This window comes from Pongo pygmaeus, chromosome 1 (assembly GCF_028885625.2).
Source record: "Pongo pygmaeus isolate AG05252 chromosome 1, NHGRI_mPonPyg2-v2.0_pri, whole genome shotgun sequence".
In the NCBI taxonomy this organism is placed as follows: Eukaryota; Metazoa; Chordata; class Mammalia; order Primates; family Hominidae; genus Pongo; species Pongo pygmaeus.
The window spans coordinates 190967808-190974974 of NC_072373.2; the positions used below are offsets into that span (position 1 = coordinate 190967808).

At 38.4% G+C, this 7167-nt stretch overlaps 1 non-coding gene and 1 pseudogene across 1 annotated transcript; one reads left to right on the forward strand and one right to left on the reverse strand.

Annotated features, from left to right (window-relative positions):
• The first annotated feature begins 802 nt into the window (after nucleotides 1–802).
• LOC129023526 (U7 small nuclear RNA) lies at nucleotides 803–864 on the forward strand. Its single transcript, XR_008496829.1, has one exon. It is a non-coding gene; the product is annotated as a U7 small nuclear RNA (small nuclear RNA).
• A 4967-nt stretch (nucleotides 865–5831) lies between these two features.
• LOC129039712 (coiled-coil domain-containing protein 25-like) lies at nucleotides 5832–6405 on the reverse strand (annotated as a pseudogene).
• Nucleotides 6406–7167: the final 762 nt, after the last annotated feature.

Consider the following 7167-nt stretch of genomic DNA (forward strand, 5'->3'; position numbering starts at 1 on the left):
AAGCCCAAAGAGGAATACTGAGAGAAACAACAAAAGATGCTGCTCACGCCTGTAATCCCATCACCATGGGAGGCCAAGGAGGATGGATCATTTGAGGCCAGGAGTTCAAGAAGAGCCAGCCAACATGGTGAAACCCCATCTCTGCTGAAAATACAAAAATTAGCCAGGCGTGGTGGTGCACACCTGTAGTACCAGCTACTCAGGAGGCTGAAGTGGGAGAATCACTTGAAGCCAGGAGGCAGAGTTTGCAGTGAGCTGAGATCATGCCACTGCACTCCAGCCTGGGCAACAGAGCGAGACTCTGTCTCAAAAATAATAATAAAAAAAGATGTCGGTCTTACACTACCAGAAGAAATAAAAATGATAATGTTTTTATGTCTAAATTGTTTTCACAGAGGACTGGACGCTCATTCTAAACAAATGGATCAAATAATGCTAATGTTCATCATGATTTAGCAAATTTCTGATTTTTGCAGGAGAAGTGAAACCCTTTTATTTGAACCAAATATGACATAAATACTTGATATATTTTCTGGTAAATATATTTTAATGGAAATTTTTTAACTGAGGAGACATTTGAAAGTTACTTGAATAAGTTCCAATGAATGAATACATAGACAGAATTTTAATCTCTGGAATTTGTGAGATGGGGTTTTTACGAGTCTTTGACAAATTTGTCCTATGCTTAAGACTTTTCCTAAGTATTTGTATGTATGTTGCTTCATGTGAAAGAACCTTTTTAAATTTGAAATTAATAAAATGTGTTTTTCAATCAACTCTGAGTGAAGATAGAAAAATTTATCTGTGTTATAGCTTTTTAAGAATTTGTCTAGCAGGTTTTCCATTTTTTACTAGAAAATCCCCCACAAAAAGGAAAAGAAAAATCTGTCTGTACTGTCTATTGAACATAAGGATGCAAAAAAGATAAATTTAGACACAGTCATTGACAAATTTGCAGAAGTTAAGGCTCAAAAATCATAATTGTAATATTAATTACCATGGCAGAACAAAATAAGCAGAAGGTTTTTTCCTTTTTTCAAAAAAGCACATTAAGGTAATTAAAATTATTCATTAATTACTCTTTTCCTTTTTGTATTGTAATATTCATTTATATTGGCATTTATTTATTTATTTATTTATATAGACAAAAGTTCTTACTATCTGCTTTTTAATCTCTGGGACTTATTATTACTATTATTATTTTTTTTTTTGAGACACAGTTTCGCTCTTGTCGCCCAGGCTGGAGTGCAATGGCGCGATCTCGGCTCACTGCAACCTCCGCCTCCCGGGTTCAAGTGATTCTCCTGCCTCAGCCTACTGAGTAACTGGGATTACAGGCGCCCGCCACCACCCCCAGCTAATTTTTGTATTTTTAGTAGAGACGTGGTTTCACCACGTTGGCCAGGCTGGTCTTGAACCCCTGACCTCAAGTGATCCACCTGCCTCGGCCTCCCAAAGTGCTGGGATTACAGGTGTGAGCCACCACGCCCAGCCTATTATTATTATTATTATTATTCATTTTATTTCATGATTTTACTGAAAATGATTTTATCATATGAAAAAGAGGGACAGTAAAAAAATTATCCATTCCAGGTGGCAAATAAGCTAAGTACTCACTTGGGTAAAAGTGAATGAAGAAATTCCTATACTTAGGTATGTATTCAGTCATTCAGTCATTCAAGAAGTATTTACTAAGCAAATGTAATACACCAAGAAATATTCTAGGTGCTAAGGATACAGGAAATCCCATTCTCATCGAGTTTACATTCTAGTGATTCACTCAAGAATCCTATGTGGAGCTCTCCCATTCCATACAAGTGCAGTGGTGTGTTGGAGCTGGCTTGCATTGGCTTGTGAGAGCCAGGTGTGTGCATCTCTTTCCAACTTCCTATTCAGTTATGTTATGCTAGTAACTTTGAATTGGCCATGGTGGGAATATTTACACCATGGAAATAGGCAAAAGCTATAAATCAGGGCTTTTGTTTTGGAGTTAGTTGCTAAATATTTACCAGTCTACCACTACAAATCACTCAGTCAGAGAGTTCTTCCCTGATTAATCAATTTATAGAAGCCTGCCCCAGTTATTCTGTCACATGCTCCTGTGTTATTTGCTTTATAGCATTTATTACTACTGGAAATGCCCTTGTTCCATTGATTTATTCCACTGGTATTTATTGAATGCCTAAATATGCCAGGAACTGTGTAAGTGCTTGAGATCTAACAAAACAGAGATCTCTACCCTTGTGGGGCTTGCATTCTAGCAGGGGCAGATGGATTTTTAAAAACAATGAGCACAATAAGTAATTATTTGGGGTGTTAGAAGGTGATAAGTTCTGTGAGGGGTGGAGAAAAAGTAGAGAAGGGCAAGAAGGATCTGAGTTAGGGACATGAGTGATGATTCTAAATGGAGAAGTCAGGGTGGGTCTCATTGAGAAGGTTATATGGGAATGCAGACCAGAAGTAGGTAAGGGAATTACCTGTATAAACAGTATTCCAGACAGAGGGAAAAGTCAGTGCCAAGAGTCCACACTGGCCTGGCCTGGCAAGTTCAAGGAACAGCAAGACCAGTGTGGCTGAAGTGGAGTGAGCTGAGGCAACTGGCTGGAGAGATGAGGTCAGATCATGTGAGGCTTTGTAGGTGATTGAAATGTGTTTGGACTGTATCTGGGCTCTCTACCCCTTTAGGTTGGTCTGAATTAACTGTACTCTATTTAATTTCTGTAGTTTAACATTCATTCGTTATATCTGGTATTTTATTCTTTTTTTCAGAAGTATCTTGCATGTTCATGGACATTTACTCTTTCATATGAACTTTAGGACCTATTAATCCAGTTACAACAAAAAATCCTGCTGAGTTTGTATTGGAATGAATTTAATTTGTAGTTTTATTTTGGGAGAGAAGTGATACCTTTATAATAATAAGTATTCCCATCAGTATCTCTCCATTTATTATTTTATTTATATTCTTTTTATATATTTAAAAACATTTTGTATTGTCCTCTATGAAGGTCTAGTATATCGTTTATGAGATATAGTCCTAGATGCCTTAGAGTTGTTATCAACCCTGGGAATGGTATATTTTATGCCTAATACTCTCTTATTAGTTTAAATAGTTTTTCTCCATATTCTCTTGGATTTTCTCATTGACTGTAATATCACCTGCAAATATGGATAGTGTTCTCTTTTTCTATGTTAACACTTCTTGTTTATTTCTCTTATTACATTGGCTAGGAGCTCCAGTATAATGGTGAATAATAGTGCTGATAGCAATCTTGTTCCTGACTTAATGGAGATGCTTCCAAACTTTCAAGCATAAAGTTTATGTTTGGGGTAGATACCCTTTAAGGGGTTGAAAAAGTTCCCTTCTATTCCTAATTTGTTAAGCGTTTTTAAAAAATTATGAATCCACATTTAGTTTTGTTGAATGATGTTTTTTGCATTTTTGAGAGGATTGTATGATTTTTCTCCTTTATCAGTTAATTGGCAAATTACAGGGAAATATTTCTTAATGTTAAATTATGCTTCTGTGAATAAAGGGAAAATTAATATCAGGCTGGGGCTGATGCAAGCCTGCCTGACACTGACCTTGGTCTTCCACAATACTGTTTCCTTGGAAACTGCAGAGTTAACACAAACAGGGGATGTTGTGTATGCTGACTACACAATTGCGGGGAACTGCGCATGGGTCTGGAGACATTGTCAGTGAGCATACAGGTCATGAGCGTATGCAACTGGGAATGGTAGGAAATATTGATGGGAAATAGAGGTTTCAGGTTATTTACTTACTTACTTACTTACTTGTTTATTTATTTAAAGAGACAGGGCCTTGCCTGAGACCCAGGCTGGTCTCAGACTAGGCCCAAGAGATCCTCCTGCCTCAGCCTCCCAAAGTGCTGGGATTACAGGTATGAGCCACTGCGCCTGACTAAGGCTTTAGGTTCTATGAGTCAAAGTGATCGCTGCACACCTTGGCTCACCCGTGGCAGCTGTAAGTGCCCTGTGGATGAATGACAACAGGACATGTGTACTTGGGTAGCTGCTGGGCCACCTGGTGAGATAAAGATGCAGCATCTTCCATATCTTCTGCCTTGTATTCTAGGCTACAATTTATTTCTGTCTCATGAGTCTTGCTGTCAACTTGAACCTATAATCACGGCTGTATGTAGTCTGTACCTTCTTTCTGGGATTATATTTAGCATAATTATGGGGCACTATTTTAATTTTACCTCTAGGGGGCAGTCATGGATCATAAATTGGTGTGCTGTTTTAAAAAACCATCCAGAATAAACTGAATGCCCTTTCAGGTTACGTATTTTTTTTTTTTTTTTCATTTTACAGATGAAGAAACTGAGCCTTAGAAAATCTAAATAATTTGCTTAGCTCACATAACTTGTAAATAGCAAAAAGCAGATCTGGGATTTTTTTTCAGATAAAAAATTATACTTTATTATAACTTTTAAAATTGCAGAACGTCAAGCTGAATATCATTAGACACGTACACAAAACCACTCATCTCTAAAGTCATCTTCTATACCCTCTCAAAATTTGGCCAATGAATTATGCCTCAGGGAATTTTCCAGTTCAACCCCATACACCAACATGGAGTAAATGGAAACACTAGCCTTTTGGTTTTGCCCAGAGTTCCAAAGTGCTATTACAGGTGGAATATCTGCTGCAGGAGGTCATTCTTGCTGCTGTGGGTGTGAGTAAAATGTCTATCTGTATGCCTCTGGTCCTGCAGGCTTTGTTCTCTTTCTTCTTGTTTTATCTCCTTCTACAGGGGTTGCCTTACATACTGCAGTCAAAAGACATCTTCTGCTCAGAATCACAACTGACAGTGAGTGGTTCAAGTGAGAAGTAATGTTATATAGTAAGTTACTGAATCTACAATGAGAAATTGAACTCTGGGGCTACAACTCAAATATGATTTCAAGGTAAAGAATATAATTACTTGGCTGGCTAGTGAAACGCTTATTTCCTTCTAAAATCATAATTGCAATATGGACTTCTGCTTCATGCTGCATCCCAAGGCACAAATCAGGTAACCTACATCTCCCAAATGATCAACAGAGCATTCCTTCCTATTTTACCCTCAATGCTGAGAAATTACTCCAGAGCCCAGAAGTTGTTGCATAGGGGGCTTGGGTTACTTGGTGCTCAGGCAACAACTGCCATAGGCCCCATCTTGATGAACACCATCAATTTCTTTAAATATGATGATACTAAGATGGAGGAGGCCCTGCTCAGAGGAAGCAAGGACGTAAAAGCTGGGACAGACTGCGCTGAGGGTCACTACACTAACAGACCCAGATGACACGATGGAATGTGAATACTGAAGACGACAATCTTCTGAAAATCTCTTTTTCAAAACCCATATGCCCTTTTTTCTAATCGGGAAATCAGGAACAGGGAAACATTCGCATAATTACCCACCAACATGTTCTTCTTAACAGAAGTGAAGATTATTTTAAGAATATGAAAAGTGTTTCAAGACATCTGTTTTCAGGGATAGATCACAGCAACAGAAGTGCTTTTCAGAGTTGGTTCATCTTAAAGTCAATCTCAAGAACAAGGGCAGCCAGCTTTCACAAGGTACCAAGATATGTACTGGCAAAAACTTTCGCTTTAAGTTATATGCTGTCAAGTTCAAATATTTTATACATATCTGATCCTTTTCTGTCAGCAAAAAAGGTACTTTTTTTTAAACTCCAAAATCAATAATTTCTGGGTAGAATGAAGGTAGAATTTTGGTTGTATTTTCTATTTCAGAATACAGATGAAACCAAAAGGTCTGCAATTGTCTCTACATCCACATCTTTCAAAGGTCCTTTTCTCCTTTTACATGGATTCAGTTGAATCATTGCCATCCTGATTTGAAGACATATTTTCAACTTTCATTAGTGGTAAATAGCTCCTAAGTTCATCCTTTCCCTCTTCTTCATTTCTTCTTTTTCTCTCCTTTTCATTTCCTGAATTTGGGCTTTTTTCTCATTCCTCTCTTCACGATCTCTGCATTCTTTCTCTGCTGCTAGGTCTGGAAACACTCCACTTTGGTATTTTCTAATCGGTTCAGGATCTCATTTACTTTCTTCTCCCCTGTCACAATTTTTACATCCTTCTGCCTGTGAAAACCTATGTGCCCCACATCCATGTCAGCTGTTTTCTTCAGGTTAGACCGCGGCGTATATACCACATTAACGTTCATCTTGCAGCCTTGAATGCTACTGGCTTTCACAAGGTGGGCACAGTCCATCAGCACTTCCTTTGGAATGTCTTCTATACTCTTTCCCAGATATTTTCAGGCCAGCCATGCTTGATCAGATCTTCATTTTCATATTTATCCTTTCCCATGTAAATAGTGTACGGGGATGAATTAATGCTGCTGCTGGTGAAGTAGAACACCATGGTCCCGGCGGCGGTGTGGTGACTCCACCGCCCAGCAGCAGCGCTCAATTCACCCATATCTGGGATTTTAACCTACATCTATTTGCCACTAAAGTACATGCTCTTAATACACACAGAAGAACACCCTCATTCTCTTTTCTTCCCTCCTTTCCCCTCTCTATCTCTTTTTCTCCTCGAAGCAGTCCAGCAAAGTGGTTAAATGCACTAATTCTGAAGTCAACCTGCTTGACTAGGAAGGATTGGCACATATGGGTACCTAAAGGTTAGAATGGAAGCAGGAAATTGATTCACATGAAAAATAAATTACCTACCATACCTACCAAAGTCTGGCTCTATGGCTTACCAGCTGTGTGACCATGGGAAGGTTACTTAATTCCTCTATGGCACAGGTCCACCTGTAAAAGTGAGATGATAAAGGAAATTTTTGCTAAGCCTTGAGCATATGTAGATGGACTTACACCCTGCTTGGCTCTGAGCCTGGATGAGTAATAACATGCAAAAATCAATCAGTTAGGGTCCCAGAAGAAGGAACCAAAGCAACTGCTTCTGGGAAAATTGATCAGAATCAGAAAAAACCCATAACAAACAAACAAACAAAAACCCTAACCTGATGAGGAACTTTTTGTGTTTGTGATTTGTACCTCAACTGTTTATTTGGATTCAACTTTGTGGACTTACTGAGTCAATAAAGTTTCAAAAAAGCACAAATGGAATTGGGGCTCAGTTGCATTACAGCCAAATAATCCTGAGAGGACAAGCTAA